General features: G+C 40.4%; 1 pseudogene; it reads left to right on the top strand.

The window, feature by feature from the left end:
* Positions 1 to 25,373, top strand: part of LOC133052654 (interleukin-31 receptor subunit alpha-like) — a 63,242-nt pseudogene extending 37,869 nt beyond the window's left edge.
* Positions 25,374 to 25,676: the final 303 nt, after the last annotated feature.

The following is a 25,676-nucleotide window of genomic DNA, read 5'->3' as shown; positions in this document are numbered from 1 at the left end:
CTTATTGGTCCACATCTAGGTGCTTTAGTTGGGTGTGTCTATATCCTTCTGCAGCAGACACAGTTCTTCCTACCTGAAGATGGGACTGCATAGCCAGGTTGCATAGCACCAGTTTAGGTAGTTGAAATTAGAAACCATCACCCTGGTATGATTTTAGGGTCACCAGATTCCAGCTTCCCAGTCACAAAGTTATAGATGCCTGAAATTCTACCTTTAGAGATCCATTCTTTGTCTCAGGCTTACTTTCCTTTTGATTTGCACAGACCCCAGAGATGCCCGGTAATTCTTCTTAGGCATCAACGGTCTAGTAAGGTTCTCTGCTGGCAACAGGCAAATTTGGGGAAGATAACAAAAGGCACTTCATCAAATATTAAGAGTAAGGAAAAGGGATACAATAAAAACATTGAAAACAGCATCCTAGTGGAAGGTGGCAGTGGAGATCCTGAACTTTGACCTTCTTTACACTTTGGGCAGTGAATAGATGTAAATATGGTTGGTGCGTTTGGAGGATGAGTTCGGTGTTGTGAAGCAGTCTTTTCCTCTCCTTTCAGTGTTCCAGTGCATTGAGGCCATGCACACCTGCCTCACTCAGGACCAGCTGGTGGTGTAGTGGCAAAGCTCTACTCTGGAGGTCGATACATGGATGGTGGAGTGGGTCACAGACGGACTCAAAGCCCTTGGCCATTTCCTGGGAGTCTGTGTCTCATACCAGGAACTGGACAATCCAGCAAGGTAGCCAGTGCGGACCCCACAGGTTCTTGCTGTGTAGGATTCACGATTGTTTTCACCAGTTTTAAAGTCCTTAATTTTGTCTTCAAACCTGTAAATTATGAGTAATAGAATTTGACAGGCTAGGGCAAGCTTAGTGACGTGTGCTTCTTGGCATTTCCCAGAAATGCAGGAATAAGAAGCCGTGAGTATCGGACTAGGCAGCTGATGTCCTTCCAGGCGGAAAGCACCATCTTTGGTGGTGGACACCCACCATCAGAGAGCTCTTCCCAGATACCAGGATCATGTGGATACAATGTGGAAATCATGCGATTGTGTGGAAACACCAGAGTTTGTATCCCATCTGTCCTATTCGGGATGCCTCCTTCAGTTCTGGCTACATGTTTAGGTTCTAGGGCCCTTCCCCAAGTGACTGATACAGAGAATAGCCTTCTTTTCAAGAAAGTCCCTGCTCCATATAAGACACATAAGTGAGGCTTTACTCTCCCAGTCCTATCACTCCAGCCATTTTTTAATACTTAGTAGCATCTATATGAAGAATTATACTTATGTAGGGATGCAGACAGACAGAAGAGCTAGAATGTATGGTAGCTGAGTTCTCTAAGGTGATATGCTATTGAAAGAAGAATTAAGTTTATTCTGTAGTGCTCCCCAAATGATGTAACAAAATCAGTGATGAAGGAGAGCCTGGATCTCTTACTTCTCCTTTCCTGGGTGGCTCAGCCATTTTGTCAGAGTGGTGCAGGTTTGGTTCCTTTTAAAATTTAATTAATTTTAAAATTAATTAACTTCAAAATGTTAGAACCAACATAAATATTAGAGACCATCCAAGTTAACTTCCTTATTTTTCAGATGTGGAGATGACTGAGAAATAAAGTATCTTCTGTAAGTCACAGGTCATAAGTCTTAGTCTGGCATTCCTTCTTCTATGCCATGCTCTGCACCTAACGCTTCTTTCTCCCTCCCTCACTCCTTCTCTCTCTTTCCCTCCCTCTGCCCCCCTCCCTCTTTACCTCCCCCTTTTCTGCAGATGAACTGAAACCCTTCTGGTGCTATAATATCTCTGTGTATCCAATGTTGCAAAACCGAGTGGGCGAGCCATATTCCATCCAGGCTTATGTCAAAGAAGGTGGTATGTATGGACAAGGTGCCATTGGGCAAAGGAAACTCTGGGGCCTGTCCAACATTTACTCAAGGCTGTGAAGGCCTGTAGCTTGTTCACAGTTGTTTTAGTGCTCATCCGTGCTGCACATTTAGCTTGTAGTAAGCTATGTATACTTATTACAGTTTGTAGAAGTTGACACAGTTGTGGTCAGAGTATGGAGTCAATGAATTTTAAAGCTGCGGTGGACATTAGAGATCATCAAGTCCAAGTCCCTCATCTCACAAAAGCAAGGCTCAGAGAGGTGAACCAACTTGCCAAAAGTCACAAAGAAACAGTGCTAACAGCTCTATAATCAGAAAAGACCAAGCTAGGGACCCTAAGCGTTAACTGTAACTTGGAGATGCTAAAAAATTGTATTTGATTGTATAGCAATAAGCAAAGGTTTTATTGGTGAACCACTCAGACTGTAACTTCTGCCTTTTTGGAAGTTAACATCTTCCAGATTCAACCTTAGCAAATATATCCTGTCACTCAATGATAGCTCATGGAAGCATAATCTTCAACTGTTTGATAATAGCTATTACACGTCTGGATGAAAAAGCTGGGTGCCAAATTAGTGAGAGGTCTATGAGGAAGTACTCTTTCTTTGGTCCTTGTCTCTGCTTCTCTTCCTGTTTGACAGGCATGATTTCAGACAACAGCTTTTCAAGACAAGTTGATTCATCGTTTCCCTACTCTGCCCCACCTCCCACCCCCAGCACTGATTACAGTTTGAGGACTGGGCAGAGACTTCATAGGGGAAAGACCTGCTGGGGTGTGATTTGGTGTTCATTTGTCTCCCTGTCCTATAAAGTTCCATCAGCAGGTCCCGTGATGAAGGCAGAGAACACTGGTGTGAGGACAGTCACAATTACATGGAAGGAGATTCCCAAGCATCAGAGAAATGGTTTCATCAATTACACCATATTTTACCAAGTTGAAGATGGAAAGGAATTCTGTAAGTGAGCTTATATTAGAGCTTATAGTCTAGCTCAAAAAACCCTGAGCCCCAGATAGATGCTGTGGATAGACCTGCTATCGGGGTAGCTCCTATGGTGGGTGCCCTGCCATTTTGCAGGAATCACTTAACTTCCTTGAGATTCTCTGAAAACAGTGTCAAGGGTGTCCATCTCTTGAGTTTTTAAGAGTCAAATGAGATTGAAATGACTGTACCTGAGAGTGCTGTAGGGACCAGAGAAATTGATATAATTTGTGCCCATCAGGCTGTGAACAGTGGGCCTCCATGGAGCTCTTGATCTTTACTCCAGAGTGGGACATGCCTAGATTAAAGGCTAGAGGGGACAGACCCTGTTTGGTGGCACTTGCTTCAGTGCAGGACCCTTTACAATGGCTTCTACCATCCACTGCCTTTTTCTTGCATCTACAATATTGCCTGACATCCTCAATTGTGGGCTAGGCCTGGGTTTCTGTTTAGGCTAATTTTTTTTTTTTTTGTGGTTATGGTAAAATACATGTAATGTACATATAATGTAAATTTTACCACTTCAAACATGTGAAAGTATACAATTTAGTGGCATTAAGTATTAAACATCCGTAATGTTGTAACCATAATACTACTTAATGCCACTCCAAACAGGAACCGTGTACCCATGAATCAGTCACTTCCTTACCCTTGACCCAGAGTCCGCGGCAACCACAAAACTCCTTTCTGTTTCTATGGGTTTCCCTACTCTGGATATTTCATATAAACAGAATCCTACAATATGTGACGTTTTTTTTTTTTTTTTTTTGGCCTGGCTTCTTTCACTTAGCATAATGTGTTCAAAATTCATCCATGTTGTAGCATATGTATTAGCACTTCATTCCTTTTTATGGCTAAATAATATTTTATTATATCAAGAAACATCTTTTAATCCATTCATCAGTTGATAAAACATTTTAGCCACTGTGATTAATGCTGCTATGAACATTGGTGTATAAATACCTGTTTGAATCTCTGCTTTTAATTCTTTGGGGGGTATATACTAGGATTAGAATTGCTGGGTCATTTGGGAATTCTAAGTTAACTTACTGAGGGGCCACCAAACTGTTTTCCATAGCAGTTATACCAATTTGCATTTCCACTAGCAATAAATTAGAGTTCTAATTTCTCTACATCCTTATCAACACTTGTTATTTTTCATTTTTAAAAAGCATGGCTGTCCTAGTGGGTATAAAATGCTATCTCAATGTGGTTTTTTAAAAATGTATTTATTTTTAATTGAAGGATAATTGCTTTACAGCATTGTGTTGGTTACTGTCATGTATCAACATGAATCAGCCATATCAATGTGCTTTTGATTTGCACTTCCATAATAACTAATGATGCAGAGCATCTTTTATATGTGTTTGTTGGCCATTTGTATATCTTCTTTAGAGAAAGTCTTCTCAGTCTCTTTGCTCGTTTTTAAATCAGGCTGTTTGTCATTCAGTTGTTGAGTTGTTAGGGTTTTATTTTTCAAAGCATTCTGGATACAAATTCCTTATCAAATGCATGATTTGCAAGTATTTTTTCCCATTCTGTGAGTTTTTCACTCTCTTGATAGTGTCTTTTGATGCACAAAAACTTTTAATTTTGATGAAGTCCAGTTTAATCTTTCTGCTGCTTCTGTGCTGGTGTCATATTTAAGAAGTCATTGTCATATTCAAGGCCATATAGATCTACCCTATGTGGTTTTCTAAGCGTTTTATAGTTTTAACCCTTATATTTAGGTCTTTGATCCATCTTAATAAGCTAATTTTAACGGATAGAGAGATAGGAGTTTTAGATGGCCAAGCTTGGAAGCACAGGTTCCAGTGCTCTTATTTGAACTCCAATAAAGCACAATTTTCATTTGGGTTTGGCTGTGGTGTTTGACTTCTGTATTTTTCCTTTAGCCAAGACAGTCAGCTCCAGCATCCTGCGGTATGACCTGGAGTCCCTGACACGAAAGACCTCTTACACTGTTCGGGTCATGGCCAGCACCAGTGCTGGGGGAGCTAATGGCCCCGGGATAAACTTCAAGACATTGTCAATTAGTGAGTACTCTTTTAGTCCCTGGGAATGTCTCCTTGACATTTCCTTTAGGCCAGTCACAGATGGTGTTTGCCAGGGGCAGGGGGAAGCCAAAAGAAAGGGCAAAGTAAGAAGAACCATTTGTTGTCTGACTCACTGGCCTTCCAGGAAAGCATATGAGTGATGGGAGGGAGAGCAGGAAGATTGAGAGCTGAATTTGGAAAGATGGTTCGTTTTGCTTCTTCCTCACGGGTAGCCCCAAATCTTCATAGAGAAGAGGGATCAAGTTAATGCCAACTTCACTGACACTTCAAACCAGCCCCACCTCAAGATTGTCCCCAGTTCACAGTTGTCAATCCCTGTGTGTCAAACAAGGAAAAACCTTGCACCACTGACCCACTTAATGTCATCATTTGTGGAGTCTTTTGAGTAAAAAAAGTGCATAATATGTTCTAGTAATCAGATTTTATATTAAAAATGGGAGCAAGAAAAATTTAATAAATAAAACAATAATGTAAAATATAATGTGATGCATCTGATGCTCGTGGGGGCTATTCAAGAGGGGGAAAGAAGATGGGCTGAGAAGGGAGATGAAGGAGAAAGAAGGAAGGAAGATGGGAGAAACAGGTTAATTTTTCCAAGCCTTTGAATGACCGAGATTTGATTGTAAGGATATACTAACACTGTTCTTAAAAATGAAACTTAAAAGTGAAGGGATATTGCAAAATTTCAATAAAAGCTAGAAACAGTCTAAGTATTCTTGGAAGTCCCTTGTTTATCATCATGTTTCCAAGAGAAGAAAAGCAGTTTATGGTTCTAGAAGATGTGGGTATAGTATGTGTTTCTACACAGAAAACACGTTCTTTTTTATTGACTGAAGCATTGTCTTTAGGGACTTCTTTTTTGATATTGCTCTTTAAAATCTTTAAAAATTATGTTATCTTTTTAACACTAGACACAAATTGCATTATCTGGTGGAATTTCTCTAGGGGTCAACTTGAAGGCAAAAGTCTACCTTGGAGCCTAGAAGTTTTTTACCCTTGGTTCTTATAGATCTCCCTGCTTCTATCTTTGATCCTCTACCATCTGTTTTCCACACAACAGCCAGAGTTTAAAATCCTAGACTCCTTGCTTAAAAGCCACCAATGGCTTCTGTTGTATTTTAAATAAAACCTAAACTCCTTCCCAGATTTCAGGACACTTCCTCATCTGTCCCTTCCTGATCTCACCTCCCACCACTTCCCAATTATGTTCCCATTTATGCTCTTGCATCTGCTCTTTTTTTCTGTCTGGAATGCTTTCCCCAGAATGAACATGGCTCGTTTCTTCTCATTATTCACATTAGCTCAAATTTCACTTCTCCCAAGAGTCTTCCTTTGCTATCCTATCTAAAGGTGCTAACTCCTATCCCACTTTACCCTAGTTATTCTCTAATAATAAAATAATTTTAAAAATACCCATTTTATCTGAAATAATCTTACATTATTTATTGTCTGAATTCTTGTACCAGAATGTAAACTCCATGAGAGTAGGGATTCTTGTGTTTCTTGCTGTTTATTTATTTTATTACTCAGAATAGTGTTTGGCAAATTATAAGTGCTCAGAAATGCTTATTAAATGAATGAAACTGGAGGGTGAACCTGGGGAACATAATTTCTGTCAGTATTATTCAGGGAGAGGAGAAATGGAATGAGTTTAAATTAAATTGAAAGAAAAGTGGCAAGGAATATGTTGCTAAAACTACTGGAAGGAAATATTACTCTTTGATTTTTGTCAAGAAAGTAAGGAGCTCAGCCTACTACTGATTTTGTTCTCCTTTTCCCAAAGGTGTCTTTGAGATTTTTCTTGTAACTTCTCTGGTTGGAGGGGGCCTTCTTATTCTCATCCTCCTGATGGTGGCATATGGCATCCAAAAACCCAAGTGGGTTTGGAGACAACAATGCGGGCCCTCAAAATGAGGGGTGGAAAGGGAGTGGAAGGCACCATGGGTGGAAGAGGGTGCTCTGCTATTTAGGCATGTTCATTCATTTTTTTGTTTTTTTTTTACCTAGCTACTGAGTTTATCATGTGCCTTACACTGTGGCACATTAGAATTCTAACTGGAGCAGAGGACCTCCACCCCCAACAGCCCCATGCCCCAGGCCTAGGACTTTTTGAAGCCAGGGAGGTGTCAGCTGCTTTACAGGCTTTATCTACTATGTTCTAAAATTGATACTAGAGTTGGGGAGAAGATCCTCTCTCTCAGTGTCTAGTGGGGACCACTGGCAGCAGCAAAGGGTCTCCAGGTGGCCAGCTTCTCTTCTAGGTAGAGTAGGGAGCAGGGTACCCATGGAGTTGGAGCTCTGGTCAGCGCATGGCCAGGATAGATTGATCCTTGCTAATTACACAGTGTTGGAGGACTGGCTGAAGTCCATTTGTCCTGCCTGCTCTGGCCATTGTAGGGAAGGAAGTCTGTCTTCAGGGTCTTGTCCTTTCTCTCCCCAGGGAGCCTCATTCTACCCTGAGGGTCACGGGCTCCCTCCCTGGTAGACCTCTCTCTCCAGAACTGCACAGTTGTGAGTCTTCTCTGCCAAGCTGCGCTTGTGTGTGCATGTGTGCTAAGTCACTTCAGTGGTGTCTGACTCTTTGCAACCTTAGAGACCCTAACTAGGGACCATAGCCTGCCAGACTCCTCTGTCTGTGGAATTCTCCAGGCAAGAATACTGGAGTGGGTTGCCATGCCCACCTCCAGGGGATCTTCCCAGCCCAGGGATTGAACCCATATCTCTAAAGTCTCCTGCATTGGCAGGTGGGTTCTTTACCACTGACGCCACCTAGGAGGACCAAGCTGTGCTTAGTTATGGTCAAACTAAGTCAACCTCAATTCCCGTGGATTGTAACTGAATCTTCAGCACAAATTCTTGTAAATTTTGCATATCTAAAAGCTCCCAAGTGGTGACGATGCTGCTGGTTGGGAACCACACTTTGAGAATCACTGCTCTAAAATATGAGTATCTTATAAGACTTAGAGTGTTACCTTTCCTGGGGAATAAATCTCAAACAAATGGCTCTGTGATAGTGTGATTCTTGGCACCAGGACCAGGGGGTGGAGATGCGGTGGCAGGAGAGTGGGAAAGAGTAGCTTTCTGGAGAAAAGTCTCCCTCCATTACGTCGCACAAGTGACTTGCAGTTTCAACCCCCCCTCCCTCCCCGCAAAGTACTTTGCTTTCTCAGTTTCCATCAGGAGGCTGTGAGCTTGCCATTATTCAATAGGGGGCCGTACAATTCCCCATGTGTGTTTGCATGCTCAGTCGTGTCTGATTCTTTGTGACCCATGGACTGTAGCCCACCGGACTCCTCTGTCCATGGAAGTTTCCAGGCAAGAATATTGCAGTGGGCTGCCATTTCCTTCTCCAGGGGATCTTCCCAACTTGAACCTGGGTCTTGCGTCTCCTCCACTGGAAGGCAGGTTAGCATTCTTTTGGCTTGGCCATGCAGTACAAGGAAAATGCTTCTTGGACTTACTTCCTGTTTTAAAACCAAGTGGGCTTTATCCCAGGAATGCAAGGATTCTTTAATATCCACAAATCAATCAATGTAATACACCACATTAACAAATTGAAAGATAAAAACCATATGATTCTCTCAATAGATGCAGAGAAAGCCTTTGACAAAATTCAACACTCATTTATGATTAAAACTCTCCAAAAAGCAGGAATAGAAGGAACATACCTCAACATAATAAAAGCTATATATGACAAACCCACAGCAAGCATCACCCTCAATGGTGAAAAATTGAAAGCATTTCCCCTGAAATCAGGAACAAGACAAGGGTGCCCACTCTCACCACTACTATTCAACATAGTGTTGGAAATTCTGGCCACAGCAATCAGAGCAGAAAAAGAAGTAAAAGGAATCCAGATAGGAAAAGAAGAAGTGAAACTCTCACTGTTTGCAGATGACATGATCCTCTACATAGAAAACCCTAAAGACTCTACCAGAAAATTACTAGAGCTAATCAATGAATATAGTAAAGTTGCAGGATATAAAATTAACACACAGAAATCACTTGCATTCCTATATACTAACAATGAAAAAACAGAAAGAGAAATTAAAGAAACAATACCATTCACCATTGCAACAAAAAGAATAAAATACTTAGGAGTATATCTACCTAAAGAAACAAAAGACCTATACATAGAAAACTATAAAACACTGATGAAAGAAATCAAAGAGGACACAAACAGATGGAGAAATATATCATGTTCATGGATTGGAAGAATCAATATTGTCAAAATGGCTATTTTACCCAAAGCAATCTATAGATTCAATGAAATCCCTATCAAGTTACCAACGGTATTTTTCACAGAACTAGACCAAAGAATTTCACAATTTGTATGGAAATACAAAAAACCTCGAATAGCCAAAGTAATCTTGAGAAAGAAGAATGGAACTGGAGGAATCAACCTGCCTGACTTCAGAATCTACTACAAAGCCACAGTCATCAAGACAGTATGGTACTGGCACAAAGACAGAAATATAGATCAATGGAACAGAATAGAAAGCCCAGAGATAAATCCACGGACCTATGGACACCTTATCTTTGACAAAGGAGGCAAGGATATACAATGGAAAAAAGACAACCTCTTTAACAAGTAGTGCTGGGATAACTGGTCAACCACTTGTAAAAGAATGAAACTAGAACACTTTCTAACACCATACACAAAAATAAACTCAAAATGGATTAAAGATCTAAATGTAAGACCAGAAACTATAAAACTCCTAGAGGAGAACATAGGCAAAACACTCTCCAACATAAATCACAGCAAGATCCTCTATGACCCACCTCCCAGAATATTGGAAATAAAAGCAAAACTAAACAAATGGGACCTATTGAAACTTAAAAGCTTTTGCACTACAAAGGAAACTATAAGTAAGGTGAAAAGACAGCCCTCAGATTGGGAGAAAATAATAGCAAATGAAGAAACAGACAAAGGATTAATCTCAAAAATATACAAGCAACTCCTGAAGCTCAATTCCAGAAAAATAAATGACCAAATCAAAAAATGGGCCAAAGAACTAAACAGACATTTCTCCAAAGAAGACATACAGATGGCTAACAAACACATGAAAAGATGCTCAACATCACTCATTATTAGAGAAATGCAAATCAAAACCACAATGAGGTACCATTACACGCCATTCAGGATGGCTGCTATCCAAAAGTCTACAAGCAATAAATGCTGGAGAGGGTGTGGAGAAAAGGGAACCCTCTTACACTGTTGGTGGGAATGCAAACTAGTACAGCCGCTATGGAAAACAGTGTGGAGATTTCTTAAAAAACTGGAAATAGAACTGCCATGTGACCCAGCAATCCCACTTCTGGGCATACACACTGAGGAAACCAGATCTGAAAGAGACACGTGCACCCCAATGTTCATCGCAGCACTGTTTATAATAGCCAGGACATGGAAGCAACCTAGATGCCCATCAGCAGATGAATGGTTAAGGAAGCTGTGGTACATATACACCATGAAATATTACTCAGCCGTTAAAAAGAATTCATTTGAACCAGTCCTAATGAAATGGATGAAACTGGAGCCCCTTATACAGAGTGAAGTAAGCCAGAAAAATAAAGAACATTACAGCATACTAACACATATATATGGAATTTAGAAAGATGGTAACGATAACCCTATATGCAAAACAGAAAAAGAGGCACAGAAATACAGAACAGACTTTTGAACTCTGTGGGAGAATGTGAGGGTGGGATATTTCAAAAGAACAGCATGTATACTATCTATGGTGAAACAGATCACCAGCCCAGGTGGGATGCATGAGACTAGTGCTCGGACCTGGTGCACTGGGAAGACCCAGAGGAATCGGGTGGAGAGGGAGGTGGGAGGGGGGATCGGGATGGGGAATACGTGTAAATCTATGGCTGCTTCATATCAATGTATGACAAAAAAAAAATAATAATAATAATAAAAATAAAATAAAATCTTCTCTCTTATTAACAAACTGAAGCACCTATGTTGGCCTGATGTTCCCAGCCCTGCTGAAGGCAGTATAGCCATGTGGTTTGGGGATGATTTCAAGGTAAACACTCCTGTTTCTATTAAGGAGACTGTGAGCAGGCTGGTTATGGGAGGTAGACAGGATGATGCAGGTGGGGAGCAGTCATGGGCTGAGATTTGCACAGGGTTCCCATAAGGGGCACTCGAGGTTTAAACGTCCCAGGGAATGGCTGGCAGGACAAGTGGAATCAGACTTCCTGGAACAACTTTGACCTCAATCTTTGGACAAGAAGAAAGGGCTTCACCAGGCTCATAGAACCTGGTGTTTGCTGGGTATAGAACTGGTCCTATAAGGGATGCCACAGAAGAAAGACATTGGCCTTACCTTTAAGGACCCGACTGTCCAGTTAGAAAGCAGGAGAGCCCAGCTATAAGGTTGGAGGCCATTGAAACAGCAGCCAAGAACAAATTAATCCAGAGACCACCTGGGGACTGCTTATGTGCATTTCTGTCCGAAGTCTAGGGCAGGCTGCATCAAATTGTTTTTCTCAGATTGGAGAAGTTGGCAATGGGTATTCTCATGAGTTATTCATAATAGAAAGTTTCCTTTCACATACATTTTGAAAGTGAAAACTGTTCTGAAATTTTTAAGGTTTAATTTCCTGGTTAACTAGAAGTAAGCCCAATCAAGTATAACCTTTAAATCCTTATTATTGAAGGACTATTTTCAGTATCCCTTGATGCAGGAATTTTTAGTATTAGCCCTCATTTCAACTCAGAAGACTTTTTTAACATGGGCATTAAAATTATTTTATTATTTATTTAATTAAATTCTTGTTATTTCTATTTTCTTCTCTCATCATTCATGTATTATCCTATTTAATTTCCTACTGATCAAAAGTTATTAACAGAGTAACAATTCATAGGAAGTATTGTTTGATGTCTAAAATGTTTTTTGAATTATCTGCAGTACCCACTTATTAATCACTCAATATATGCCAAGCATTGAACTCGGCACTGGGAATGCAAAGATATCAGACCCTGCCCCTGCCAGGAAGCCATCTTTGATTTTTCTGGTGATGTTGGGAAAGTCATTTGTCCTTATGACTGTGATTTTTCCATCTGTAAGAGTTTTAGTTTTGATGTTTCCATTTCCACTGGAATTTTGTGAGCCCATGATTATATGAAAAATAGCTTTGGGCTCCCTAGAAGAAGAAATTATTTGAATGCATGCCAGGCATCCCTGTTCTTCACTATTTCCTGGAGTTTCCTCAAGCTCATGTCCATCGAGTCTGTGATGCCATCCAACCATCTCATCCTCTGCTGCCCCTTCTCCTGCCTTCAGACTTTCCCAGTAACAGGGTCTTTTCTGCGATGAGTCAGCTCTTTACATCAGGTGGCCAGAGTATTGGAGCTTCAGCTTCAGCATCAGTCCTTTCAGTGGATGTTCAGGGTTGATTTCCTTTAGGATTGACTGGTTTGATCGCCTTCCTGTCCCAGGGACTCTCAAGAGTGTTCTCCAGCACCACAGTTGAAAGCATCAGTTCTTTGCTGCTCAGCCTTATCTATGATCCAACTCTCACATCTGTACATGACTATTGTAAAAACCATAGCTTTGACTATATGGACTTTGTTGGCAAAATGATGTCCCTGCTTCTTAATATGCTGTTTAGGTTTGTCATAGCTTTCCTTCCAAGGAACAAATGTCTTAATTTCGTGGCTGCAGTCACAGTCCACAGTAATTTTGCAGCCCAAGGAAGTAATATCTGCTACTGCATCCACTTTTTCCCCATGTACTGGCCATGAAGTGATGAAACCAGATGCCATGATCTTCGTATTTTGAATGTTGAGTTTTCAGCTGGCTTTTCCATTTCCTTTTCACCCTCCTCAAGAGACTCTTCAGTTCCTCTTCACTTTCTGTCATTAGAGTAGTTTCATCTGCATATTGGTGAATATGTTGCAATCAGTGAATATGTTGTTCAATAAAGTTCTTGGTGAAAATGATGAAAAATGTGTCTTCTGTTTTTGCTTTAAAACCGCAGGAACTTTTTGGCCAACCCAGTACTATAAATTAGCTTTATCAAAGAATTGTGAAAGGAAGTTTCTGAACCTGGAGTGGAAAGGACTGACATTCTTTGAAATATGGTGATGCTCACGGTTAATACCTTTTATTTATTTTTTCCCATTTATTTTTCTATTAGTTGGAGGCTAATTACCGTACAATGTTGTAGTGGTTTTTGTCATACATTGAGATGAATCAGCCATGGATTTACATGTATTCCCCATCCCGATCCTCCCTCCCACCTCCCTCTCTACCCGATCCCTCTGGGTCTTCCCGGTGCACCAGGCCCGAGCACTTGTCTCATGCATCCAACCTGGGCTGGTGATCTGTTTCACCATAGATAATATACATGTTTTGATGCTGTTCTCTCGAAACATCCCACCCTCGCCTTCTCCCACAGAGTCCAAAAGTCTGTTCTGTACATCTGTGTCTCTTTTTCTGTTTTGCATATAGGGTTATCATTACCATCTTTCTAAATTCCATATATATGCGTTAGTATACTGTATTGTTCTTTATCTTTCTGGCTTACTTCACTCTGTATAGTGGGTTCCAGTTTCATCCATCTCATTAGAACTGATTCAAATGAATACCTTTTAAAAGACGTTAGAGGTGCTTCCTTTTTTTGTTCTCTATGTTCTTTTTGTGGAGATAATGTTTCAGCATAGGTATTAGCAAGCAAGTTATTAATAAGCTGTTTGTGTCTTGAGACCCCATACTAAAACCAATCTCAAATGATTAGGGGCTCATTATTAAATGACTTATCTTTGACGATAATCTTGAATCTTGGACTTTGTTTTAAAAGTCAGAGGACTGAATGAAATAGAAGTGAGTATGTCTGTTTATGTCATTTTGTGTATTTATTCTCCTGTATTAGTGTTAGTCTATGACAAAAATAATGCTTTGGGATATTTAACAGTCTAGTCAATCATTGATAGCACTATCCTGTAATATTAGCTATGAAACTCCAGTTCACCTCTCAACCTAATTCATCAGATTTTGAGATATCTTATAGTTGTCATCAAGACTCTAAAAAATGATATTAAATTTCCTTTGAGGGTGCTTTCTGGGGGAATTTAAAGTTGAGGCAACTGAAAATTATCAATTTTCTTACAATTCTTCATATTTATTTGAATATTATTAAATCTCTGAAAGGCACTGGGAACTTTGGATTTGAACTTTGAACTCATTCATGATTTATTTTAACTCATTGAAATATCAGTTTTCTACTTGTTTGGAATAAAAGGCTAATTTGACAATGCAAATTTCAGGTTTACTCAGGAAAAAAAAAATAGATGTTTCTGATTAAACTGGAACTTTTATGTCAGTTCCTGAATATCCTTCATATTTTCCTCAACCCTGATTGCTACTTTTTATTAAGGCTGACTGAAATTTAAGAACCTTTCTAGATTTTCCTCTTTTCTGGTTTCCTAACATTCAATAATCAGTGAAAGTATCATCTCTGGGAGTTCAAAGAATCCTGTTTGTAAATTCAGCCACATCCTAGTTTAGTTTAGGAACCAATACAGTGGAGAGCATTGGTTAGCAAAGTAAGTCAGAACCATGTAAGTGTAAGCATGTATTTCCACCATTGTTTAAGCAGGTAACTTTTTTCCCTACTCTGACTTGGTTATTGACTTTTCATCTGTTTCACTGCTACTAGAAGGATTATTGCTGTCTAAGGAAATATCTAGGGCTTCCCTGGTGACTCAGACGGTAAATATTCTGCCTGCAATGCAGGAGATTCAGGTTGGATCCTGGATTGGGATGATCCCCTGGAGAAGAAAATGGCTACCTACTCTAGTATTCTTGCCTGGAGAATTCCATGGGCAGAGGAACCTGGTGCGCTCTAATACATGGGGTCACAAAGAGTCAGATATGTCCATGGGGTCACAAAGAGTCAGATATAGTAAGGAAATGCCTAGGGTTTCCCTGGTAGCTCAGATAGTAAAGAATCTGCCTTCAACATAAGAGACCCAGGTTTGATACCTGGATTGGGATGATCCCGTGGAGAAGCGAATGGCTACCCACTCCAGTCTTCTTGCCTGGAGAATCCCATGGACAGAGGAGCCTGGCAGGCTGAGTCCGAGGGGTCACATAGAGTCAGACACAACTGAGTGACTAAGTATCCATGGGAGGAAATTATGAAGTTTTCCATTGCTGCAGTGACATACAGTTGACCTTGAGCGATGCCAAAGTTAGGAGCACAGGCTCTCCCCACAGTCAGAAATCCACTCAAATAACTTCTTTCCATACACCCAGTTCCTCCCCATCTGAGGTTCTACAACCTTGGGTTCAACCAATCACGGTCAGTGTAGTACGACAATATTTACTATTGAAAACAAGACACACAGTTAAAATCCATGTTGTTCAAGGGTCAGCTGTACTCTATAACAGGACAATCATTAGACTTCACCACAGCCTTGATGAAAGATACCTCAAAACCCAAAATTTCCATGACTGCTCTGATTCTGTGAAGCCATTTCTGATTATTAATAATTTAGCAATTGTCCCGATCCCGAACAAAGGATGTAAGTCTTCTAGTAATTAGAAAAGACTACCCTCCTTTGTTTAAACCTACCAGTCTCATGAAGTCTTACATGCGGTAATCAGCCTCCCCAAATCTCAGCAATTCTGGGTGCAGCAAGACTGTGGGCTACAGAAAATTCACGAAGACTATCCTGAGCTCTTAAGGAGAACCATTAAACCATTACCTTCATTGCCTGACTCATCAGCGCTAACTTTTAAAATGCAGCAGCTTTGAATACCTGTCTCCACTAAGGAGGCACTTCCTAGGAAATACACACCTTCTCATTAGTGGTGCCTGATTTGAATACAACAGGAGCTCTGGTATTCTCAAACAACACTGTGAATATTCCATACTGAACCAAAAGACTCAGAACATAAAGTGATGCCACTTGAGTAATTTTTAGTGTCTTATCTTTAAAGTAGTAGCTACTGTTAGGAGTACAATGACTGGAAGTGAAACCAACCAATCATTGCTGGCTTCAGCAGTGGCTGGAGACAAGAAAACAAAGGAAGAGACTCTGCTCTTGCCAGCTGATGTGAAACTATCCCTTCCTCTCCATATTCTATCTCTTATCACCCAACCAGAAGCAATAGCATGGCTGTTTTCCTCTCTAGCAATCTCCCATTACACACACACAAACACCTCCACCACCCCACACGCAGGCTGTTCTTTGGAGCTTCAGTTCCCACTCAAGGCTGTGTCCTGGAGGCTGTTTTACCTGATTTCGCCTGCACACAAATATATCACTATATGACCCTGCTTTCATTCATTCATTCATACATTTCCTCAGTTAATGTGTGCTGATACCCATGCTGTGCCACAAACTGTGCAGAGCATGGGATTGAGTTTTTAAAGGATGGACAAAGAAGTAAATTCTAGGGATAGTAACATACTTTTAGGTTGAATTATACAAAAATGCTATTTTCATAAGTCTAAAACAGTCACATATTGACAATTTCAGCCTAGTAAACTAACCGTATCTTCTTTTTGGGTGAGGAAATGCTTATGTACCTTATCAAGAGGAGATTAAGAGCTGTCAGCATGGTGACCAATATGTTAATATTAGTTAATTAATACTGTGCTGTATATTTGAAAGTTGCTATGGCAGTAGACCTTAAAAACTCTCATCAGAAGAGAAAAGTTTTGTAACCATGTATGGGCTTCCCTTGTGGCTCAGCTGGTAAAGAATCCGCCTGCAATGTGGGAAACCGGGGTTCGATCCCTAGGTTGGGAAGATGCCCTGGAGAAGGGAACAGCTACCCACTCCAGTATTCTGGCCTGGAGAATTCCGTCCGTGGTGTGTCGAAGAGTCGGACACAACTGAGCAACTTTCACTTTCATGGCAGTAGACCTTAAAGGCTCTCATCACGAGAGAAAAGTTTTGTAACTATGTATGGTGGTATGTGTGCATGCTAAGTCGCTTCAGTCGTGGCCGACTCTTTGCGACCCTGTGGACTGGGGCCTGCCAAGCTTCTCTATCCATGGGGATTCTCCAGGCAAGAATATTGGGTTGCCGCACCCTCCTCCAGGGGATCTTCCCAACCTAGGGATCGAACCCACATCCCTTACATCTCCTGCACTGGCTGGCATGTTTTTTACCATTAGTGCCACCATACATGTTACCTTAAATAGACTTAATGTGGTGATCATGTCACACTGCATACAGATATTCAATCATTATGTTGTATACTTGAAACTAATAAGTTAATTATATCTCAATTACTTTTAAAAAGAGTTATCAGGAAACTGCATTCAGTTTCAGAGTATAAACCCATTTGAGGTTCAGGCTGCTTTCACACAATGAATACTTTGAGACAGCTAGCAGGAGGATTGGCAAAAACACAAGTATGATGCGACATTACTACAAAGTCTACAAAGTCCTGATTGCATTACATAAGTTACACCTGTCCTTCCTAAAATCCCTGCAGAGTTGGTATTATTACCCCTGCTTTACAGATATGGAAGTTGTGGCTCACAGTATCACTTCATCAGTCCAAAACTCTCATAGTTTGTAAGTGACTTCAGTTTCATTTTCAGTTCAGTCACTCAGTCGTATGCGACTCTTTGCGACCCCGTGGCTGGATTCAAACTTACGCTTCTCTTATTCTAAAGCCTAGATTCTCTCCATCAAAATCAAGCAGAAGTTATTATTGGTTTACTCTCCCTCAGTCCTCCTGCCACAAAATGCCATTACACACAGGGATTTTCTTCTGAATCTCCTAGGTCTAATTTTCTACAGCCTCAAGTTCCCAGAAAGATAAACCTTTAACGTTCCTATGTTTTCCCCAGCCCCTGATCGCTGTCCTCCACCATCTCCCACCCTAGCACCAGCATTTTAAAAAAGATATACTGCCAGAAGATTAGATTCCTTGTCACCGTCAATAACCAGTCTAACTACAGAGTAAGTCATGCAGCGAGTTCTGACCGATAACTTTATTGAAGAAAGCAGAAATAAACCCTCATATAATAGAAGAAGGGACCAGATCTGCAGGTGTTTGCGTTATCAGCTTCTGTGGCCTGATACTCACCTTCCTGTGTGGGGTGGTATCCCACAGAGGTTCTGCTGTTTAAAAAGATCCACGTCAAAGGTGCCCTGTCTTCCACAGCACAAGTGAGAGCAAGGAGAGTGGTTTGTAATTTATCAACACAGTTATGCAAGTGTTTCCTCTCTGGTCCAAGGGCTTTTCCTTTGCTTTTAAGCCCAGCTCAAGCCAGGGTGGCACTTACCCACTTATGCTGGGAAATGGAGTGCATTATTGTAACTTTAAAAAAATCTGCTTCTGTGAGACCACTCAACTTTACAGAAAAAAGTGCTATCTGAAAGTGCCATAAACAACTACAAGGAATGACTAAATTTAAAATGTTCTATACAGGAAGTCCTTACAAATGCAGGTGGTAATGGGTGAAATGCTAAGAGTATGTTTAGTTTCAGAAATATATCATCATGCAATGATCTTTAAATGAAGAAAGAGATGGAGAGAAAATAATGGTAGCTAACTTGGAAAAAGAGATTTATAATTCCTAAGCATGTGTTGGGTTGGCCAAAAAGTTCATTTGGGTTTTTCATCCAGTGTTGCGGAAAAACCAACGTTTTGACCAACCCAATACTAAGTATACTAAACTGGGGGGCTGGAAGCCAGCTAAATTACTAATTAAGTGACTTAATATAATAATTAAATATATATGGAGACCTTACTACATGTCAGTCATAGTACTACAAACTTGAAATTATCTCAGTCTTCACAACAATTCTATGACATCAGTTATATTTTTCCTCTCATCTTATAGATGAGGATACAGAGGCCAGAAAAAGACACTTGTCCAAATCAAGTAGTAGAGCCAGGAACTGAACCAAGACAGCCTGACTCTCAGTAGCCTATAAATCAAAGGTTAAATCTGATGGTTTCTGGGATCACTTTAGGCATTATAATTTTATCTTTTTGTAGCTGACAAAATCATAAAGTCTATGGAACTGTCTACTGAAAAAATGATGCAAAAGGAAAGAAACCTAAGCTTTAAAACAAGATATGCGCTCCAGCTGAATATGGTTTTTTATTTAGTAATTTTTTAAACTTAGTATTTATTCGTTTATGGCTGTGCTGGCTCTTTGCTGCTGCATGGGCATTCTCCAGTTGTGACGAGAAGGGGCTAGTCCTTCTTGCAGGGTGCAGCCTTCTCACTGCAGTGGCTTCTCTTACTGCAGAGCAAAGGCACTTGGGCTTCAGTAGTTGAAGCATGCAGGCTAAGGAGTTGCAGCTTATGGGCTTCGTTGCTCTGAGGTATGTGGAATCTTTCTGGACCATGGATCAAACCCATGTCCCTTACATTGGCAGTGTTCCAACCACTGTGCCACCAGGGACGTCCCCATATATGTCTTAATTTAAATTTATTTCCCATCTTCCTTAGTCAATGTTCTACTAAGTAGGAAAGTTTAGCAGAAGTAAGGAGGAGAAAGTTTTTTTTTTTTTTTTTTTTTAACATAGTAAACTATGAGGTACTAAAAAAATACTGTTATAATGTACTATCTAGGACAGGTACATTTTTGCATGAAAATAGCAGCTCTTTAATTTATTCAACAATTACTTAGTAAACTTATTATACATATAACACGTGACTAATGATGTTATACAATAAAATTCTGGCTCCATGGTTGATTGGATATATACTTTTCTCTCTGCTCTATCAGATAACTCCATGAAAATGACGGTAAAGGCAGAGGAAAGCTACAAAGTCACACAAAACAAAACAAATGGGAGAAGAGACAGCAAAACATGGCAATAAGAGAGGTCAAAAAGTTTTGGAGTATGAGAAGTGAGTCAAGCGGCAGCGGGATGAAGAAACATGAGAAAGTTGAAACCTAAAAACACCTAAAAGGGAGGCCACCAAGAAGCAAGATCTGTGCCATGAATCTCATAATTTCAGAAGATGAGATACTACAGGGGCACAATCTATCCTCATTCCCCATAGATTCATATTTGCAAATTCACCAACTCTCTAAAATTCACTGTGTCCCCAGAATCAGTCCTTGAGCTGTGCCATGGTCATTCACAGACATAAGCAGTGGCAAGAAGCATACATTCCATGCTGAGGTTGAATAAGTAACACTGCTCTTGTACTGTACAAACTTTCTTTTCATGATCTGTTCAGTGCCACAGTTTTCACATTTTTGCGTGCTTTTTGATGGTGATTTCGCCATTTAAAATGGCCCTCAAGCATAGTGCTGAAGAGCTGTCTAGTGGTCCTAAGGAGAAGCTCATGATGTGCTTGACAGGACATACGTGTGTTAGACAACCTTTGTTCAGGTGTGAGTTATACTGCTGTTGGCTGTGACTTCAAGGTTGATGCACCAACAATATACATTGAACAGCTGCTGCTGCTGCTGCTAAGTCACTTCAATCGTGTCCGAATCTGTGCGACCCCATTGACGGCAGCCCACCAGGCTCCGCCGTCCCTGGGATTCTCCAGGCAAGAACACGGGAGTGGGCTGCCATTTCCTTCTCCAATGCATGAAAGTGAAAAGTGAAAGGGAAGTCGCTCAGTCCTGTCCAACTCTTCGTGACCCCATGGACTGCAGCCTACCAGGCTCCTCTGCCCATGGGATTTTCCAGGCAAGAGTACTGGAGTGGGTTGCCATTGCCTTCTCCGATACATTGAACTAGGTGCCTTTAAATGGAAACACATATACAACAAGGTTATGTGCTGAGTATCTGACACGAATGTCGTGACCAGAGGTTCACAGGAACTCAACCCTGTGTTTCCACGAGGGAGAAGTGTTCAGTATTCACTAACTCCGAGTCCACAGTGCCTTTATAAAACATGATTACCACAAATAACACGTGCAATAGAGAAGATAAATGTCAACTGAAGGAAGAAGGCAACTTGGACTTTTAGGGACCATTGAAGCTATGGCAGCAGGAGTTTACTGATAGGGGCTAAAGTCGATCTGAGCATATGACAGAAAGCATGGGACAGAGCACGATAGGAGACAGTGCTGGCTAGAATGGCAAATCAATACACTTGAAGAAAGTAACATTGAGGTTGGAGGAGGAGAGATGAAACCCATGCATTCCAGCCTTTCAACTCAACTCCACAAACATAAGTCAGTGTCAGATCTTATGCTTGAGCTTGTGGAAACAAAGTTGAGGAAAGCAGAGGTCTCAACTAGGAAAAACTCACAACTTAGGTAGGAAAACAGACTCATAAACAAAGGTGCTGTGTGCTGTGCTGTGCTAAGTCGCTTCAGTCGTGTTTGGCTCTGTGCGACCCTGTGGACTGGAGCCCACCAGGCTCCTCTGTCCATGTGATTCTCCAGGCAAGAATAAACAAGGCACTATAGAACAAAGTGGCAAGTGCTGTTAAATGTGTGTATAAAGTGCTACAGGAAACGGGAAAGAGGAGCCATTAATTGTGCCCTAAGGCAAATGGATCCCAGAAAGTAAGAGAAAGGAACATTTTAGCAGAACATTGAAAGTAAATGGAAAAATTATAAAAATAACATGTTTCTGGTAGAGATGTGTAATAGCCTGACATGGCAACTGGCTAAAGCTTATCGATTCTTATCAATTCTGTTTTTCATTTCTTCAAAAAACAGTTCATGCCTTCATCAATCTTTTCTATTGGTTTTTTTCTCTAGGGGGGCTCTATTTCATTTCCTGATTGATCTTTACTATTTCCTTCCTTCCACTGACTTCAGGCTTTGTTCTTCTTTTTCTAATTCCTATAGGTAGTACATTAGGTTGCTTGAGACTTTTCATGTCTCCTGAGGTTGCCTGCATTCCTAGAAGCTTCTCTTCTGGACCTGTTTTTGCTGTGTCCCATAGATTTTGGGCTTCTCTGGTGACTCAGTTGGTCAAGAATCTGCCTGCAATGCAAGAGACCTGGGTTAGGTCCCTGGGTTGGGAAGATCCCTTCAGAAGGGAATGGTTACCCACTCCAGTATTCCTGCTTGGAGAGATGAGGATAGAGGAGGCTGGTGGGCTACAGTCCATGTGGGGTTACAAAGAGTGGGATGTGACTGAGTGACTAACACATTTGCTTTCATAGATTTTGGAAAGTTGTATTTTTGTCTCGAAGTATTTTCTGATTTCCTTTTTTATTTCTTTGTTGTCTCACTGGTTTTTAGTAGCTTATTGTTTACTCTCTCTGTGTTTTGTTTTTTCCCCATTTTTCTTAATGTAGTTGTTTTCTAGTTTTATACTACTGTGGTCAGAAAATACTGCTTGAAATAATTTCTATGCTCTTAAATTTGTTGAAACTTGTGGCCTAGCATATGATCTACCCTAGAGAATGTTCTATGTACACTTGAAAAGAATGTGCATTCTGCTGGTTTTGGATGGAATGTCCTATACATATCTATTCAGCACAACTGATCTAATGTAACATTTACTACTACTGTGTCCGTATTTTCTGTCTGGATGATCTGTCCACCAGTGTAAATGGGGGTGTTAGAGTCACCTATTATCAGTGTCTACTTCTCCCTTTATGTCTGTTAATATTTGCTTTATATATTTAGATGCTCCTATATAAGGTGCACACACGTTAACAGATGTCATATCCTCTGATTGTATTGATCCTTTTGTTATTATATAATGGCCTTGTCTTTTGTTACAGGCTTCGTTTTAAAGCCTATTTTGTTTTAAATGAATATTGCTACCCCAGCTTTCTTACTATTTTTATTTTCAGGAAATATTCTTTTCCATCACCTCACTTTCTTTCCATGTGTGGCTTTAGCTCTGAAGTGAGTCTCCTGCAAGCAGTATATACAGGGGTCTTATTTTTTATCCAATTAGACACTCTTTGTCTTTCCATTGGACCATTTGGTCTATTGACATTTAAATACACTTATTGCCACTTTGTTACTTGTTTTCTGGTTGTTTTTGCAGTTCTTCTGTTTTCTTCTTCCTTTAGACTCTTTTCTCGTGGTTTGATTGCTTCAGCGGTATGCTTAAGTCTTTTTCTCTCTAGTTTTTGCATATCTATTGTAGGTCTATGAAATGTAGTTACCATGGGATTCACATATGTTGGCCTGTATCTATTGTTTTAAACTGGTAGTCATTAAGTTCATACACATTCTAAAAGATTTACATTTTTTTACTCCTCTCCCCTGCAGTTTTGTATTTCTGATGTCATATTTTACATCTTCATGTTTATCCCTTAACTATTTATTATAGTTATGGTTGATTTTAGAATTTCTTTTTGTCTTTTAATCTTTACACAAGCTTACTTAAGTGGTTGATTCACAATCTTTACTATATATTTGCCTTTACTAATTGGATTTTTTCCTTGCCTATAAGTTCTTCTTCTTGCAGCCTTTTCTTTCCACCTATAGAAAATCCTTTAACATTTCTTTCAGGGTTGGTGTAGTATTGATGAATTCTTTTCACTTTTACTTGTCTGAGAAGTTCTTTATTTCTCCTCCAACTCTGAATTATAATCTTGCTGGGCAGATTATCCTAAATTGTAGGTTTTCCCCCTTTCAATACCTTAAATAAACCATGCCACTTCATTCTGGCTTGCAAAGTTTCTGCAGAAGAATCAGCTGATGACCTTATGGGAATTCCCTTTTATATGAGTCTGTTCTGACTGCCTTTAAAATTCTAAATTTTGCTCTTTTAATTATATCTTGGAATGGGTCTGAGTTCATAAATTTTAGGGAACTCACTGTGCCTCTCATACCTAGATATCTGTTTCCTTCTTCAGATTCAGACATTTTTAAGCCACAATTTAATCAAATTACATTTTCAACACATCTTTCTCTCTCTTCTTCTGGGACACCTATAATGTGAATATTAGTATACCTGCTGTTTTCCAACAGGTACCCTAAATTGTTCCCTTTCTTTTTCTTTTTCCTGTTCTGATTGGGGGATTTCCCTTATGCTGTCTTCCAGATCACTTGTGTTGTTTCCTTGTATGTGTGTGTTTGTTGTTCAGTCGTGCCTGACTCTATGCGACCCCATGGACTGTAGCCCTCCAGGCTCCTCTGTCTGTGGAATTCTCCAGGCAAGAATACTGGAGTGGGTAGCCATTTCCTTCCCCAGGGATATTCCTGACCCAGGGATCGAACCTGAGTCTCCTGCACTGCAGGTGGACTCTTCACCACCGGAGCCACCTTCTTCCTGTTCCGAATGCGCAATTTCCCTTATTCTGTCTTCTGTATCACTGTGTTCTTCTGTATCCTTAGTCTGCTGTTTATTCCTTCAAGTATGTTTTTCATTTGTTACTGTATTCTCCAGTCCTGACTGGTTCTTTTATTCATTTTCTAGTTCCTTATTAAAACTGTGTTCATCGATTCTTTTCCTTAGTTCAGTTAGCATTCTTATTACTAATGCTCTGGATTCTTTATCTGGTGCTTGGGTGCTTGCCATGGACTGAGGCATGCACTGCGGTGGTTGAGGGAAACCAAACGAAGTTCTAGGCAGCTTCAATCTGCATCCTCTGCCTTGTTTCAGCAGGCTGGGCTCTCTGCGCTATACAGGAACTTCTCACTATTTGACAGTGTATACATGTCAGCACTACTTTCTCAATTCATCCCACCCTTACCTTCCCCGTGTCCACAAGTCCATTCTCTAGACCTGTGTCTCCATTCCTTCCCTGCAAATACGTTCATCAGTGCCTTTTTCCTAGATTCCATGAATTAATAAATGACATTTGTTTTTCTCTTTCTGTCTTCACTCTAATTTCACCCACCTCACTACAACTGACCCAAATTCATTCCTTTTTAGGGCTGAGTATGCTGGTACTTTCTTGATTTTTATCCCAAAGCATCAATTAAATCACAACTGTTATCTGGATGACATCAATTATAAAATACATCCTGATATCAAAGATATTAAAATGTTGGGAAATGTCCACCCTGGAACAGATAAGGGTAGTTTGAGGTCCTGAGTACAGATTTCATACATAAGGAGTCCATGTCCCAGCCAAAAATCATCGATTTTTTAGGCCTGACCATAAGCAATTACAAAGACTTCCCTTGGTGGGCTTCATAACAAAGGTGTCCTCCCCATATCAGATTTGATACAAAATCAACACACAATGCATTACCATCTCTGAAAGTTGTTGCAGACAAGGATTCAGGTCCCCCTGGATGGCGGTGCTGTTAAACACATCTGCATTTCTGGCCCAGGCACCTCTATCTAGAAGTTTTCTTATGGGAAAAAACTAGAAGACAATTTTCTAGACCCTGACTCAGTAGTTTCCAATTCCTAGCCTTTCCTTCTTCCTTTTCCCAACCTCTGGGTCCGTACGTCTGCAAGTGCCTTTTGTTCAGGGCTCCCTAAACAGTGAGACAACTCCCAACATCTGTGCTGATCCGTCCAACCCTCAACAAGTAGGCCATTCCACAGAAGAAGTGGATCAGAGTGAGCCTTTGAGTTCAGACCCTTGCCTATACAAACGCCGTAAGCGGTTAAAAACGTGACTCACTTTCATCTTGACCTGTTTAATGCAGTACTCCAGCACTTGGCAGTTAGCTCTCCAGCTCAGCTGAACTGTTCTCACTACTCAAGTCAAGAAGGATGCAGTAAAGCAATTTGAACTCAAAGCATGGGAACAGTCAGAGGTTCTTAAGAAGTCTGTCAGTCAGGATTTCCATTTGTCATTTTTTTGCGTACTCAAGCACAAGTTGAGCAACTGTTACTTGTTAAATACTGAGAGGACTGAGTTGAGATGGCTAGACATGACATGAGTCAAATGAGAAACAATTCACAACACTGTAGATATA

The sequence above is a fragment of the Dama dama genome, chromosome X (assembly GCF_033118175.1).
Source record: "Dama dama isolate Ldn47 chromosome X, ASM3311817v1, whole genome shotgun sequence".
In the NCBI taxonomy this organism is placed as follows: Eukaryota; Metazoa; Chordata; class Mammalia; order Artiodactyla; family Cervidae; genus Dama; species Dama dama.
Note: the sequence above shows the minus strand (reverse complement) of the source record. Positions and strands in the feature narration are given on the sequence as shown.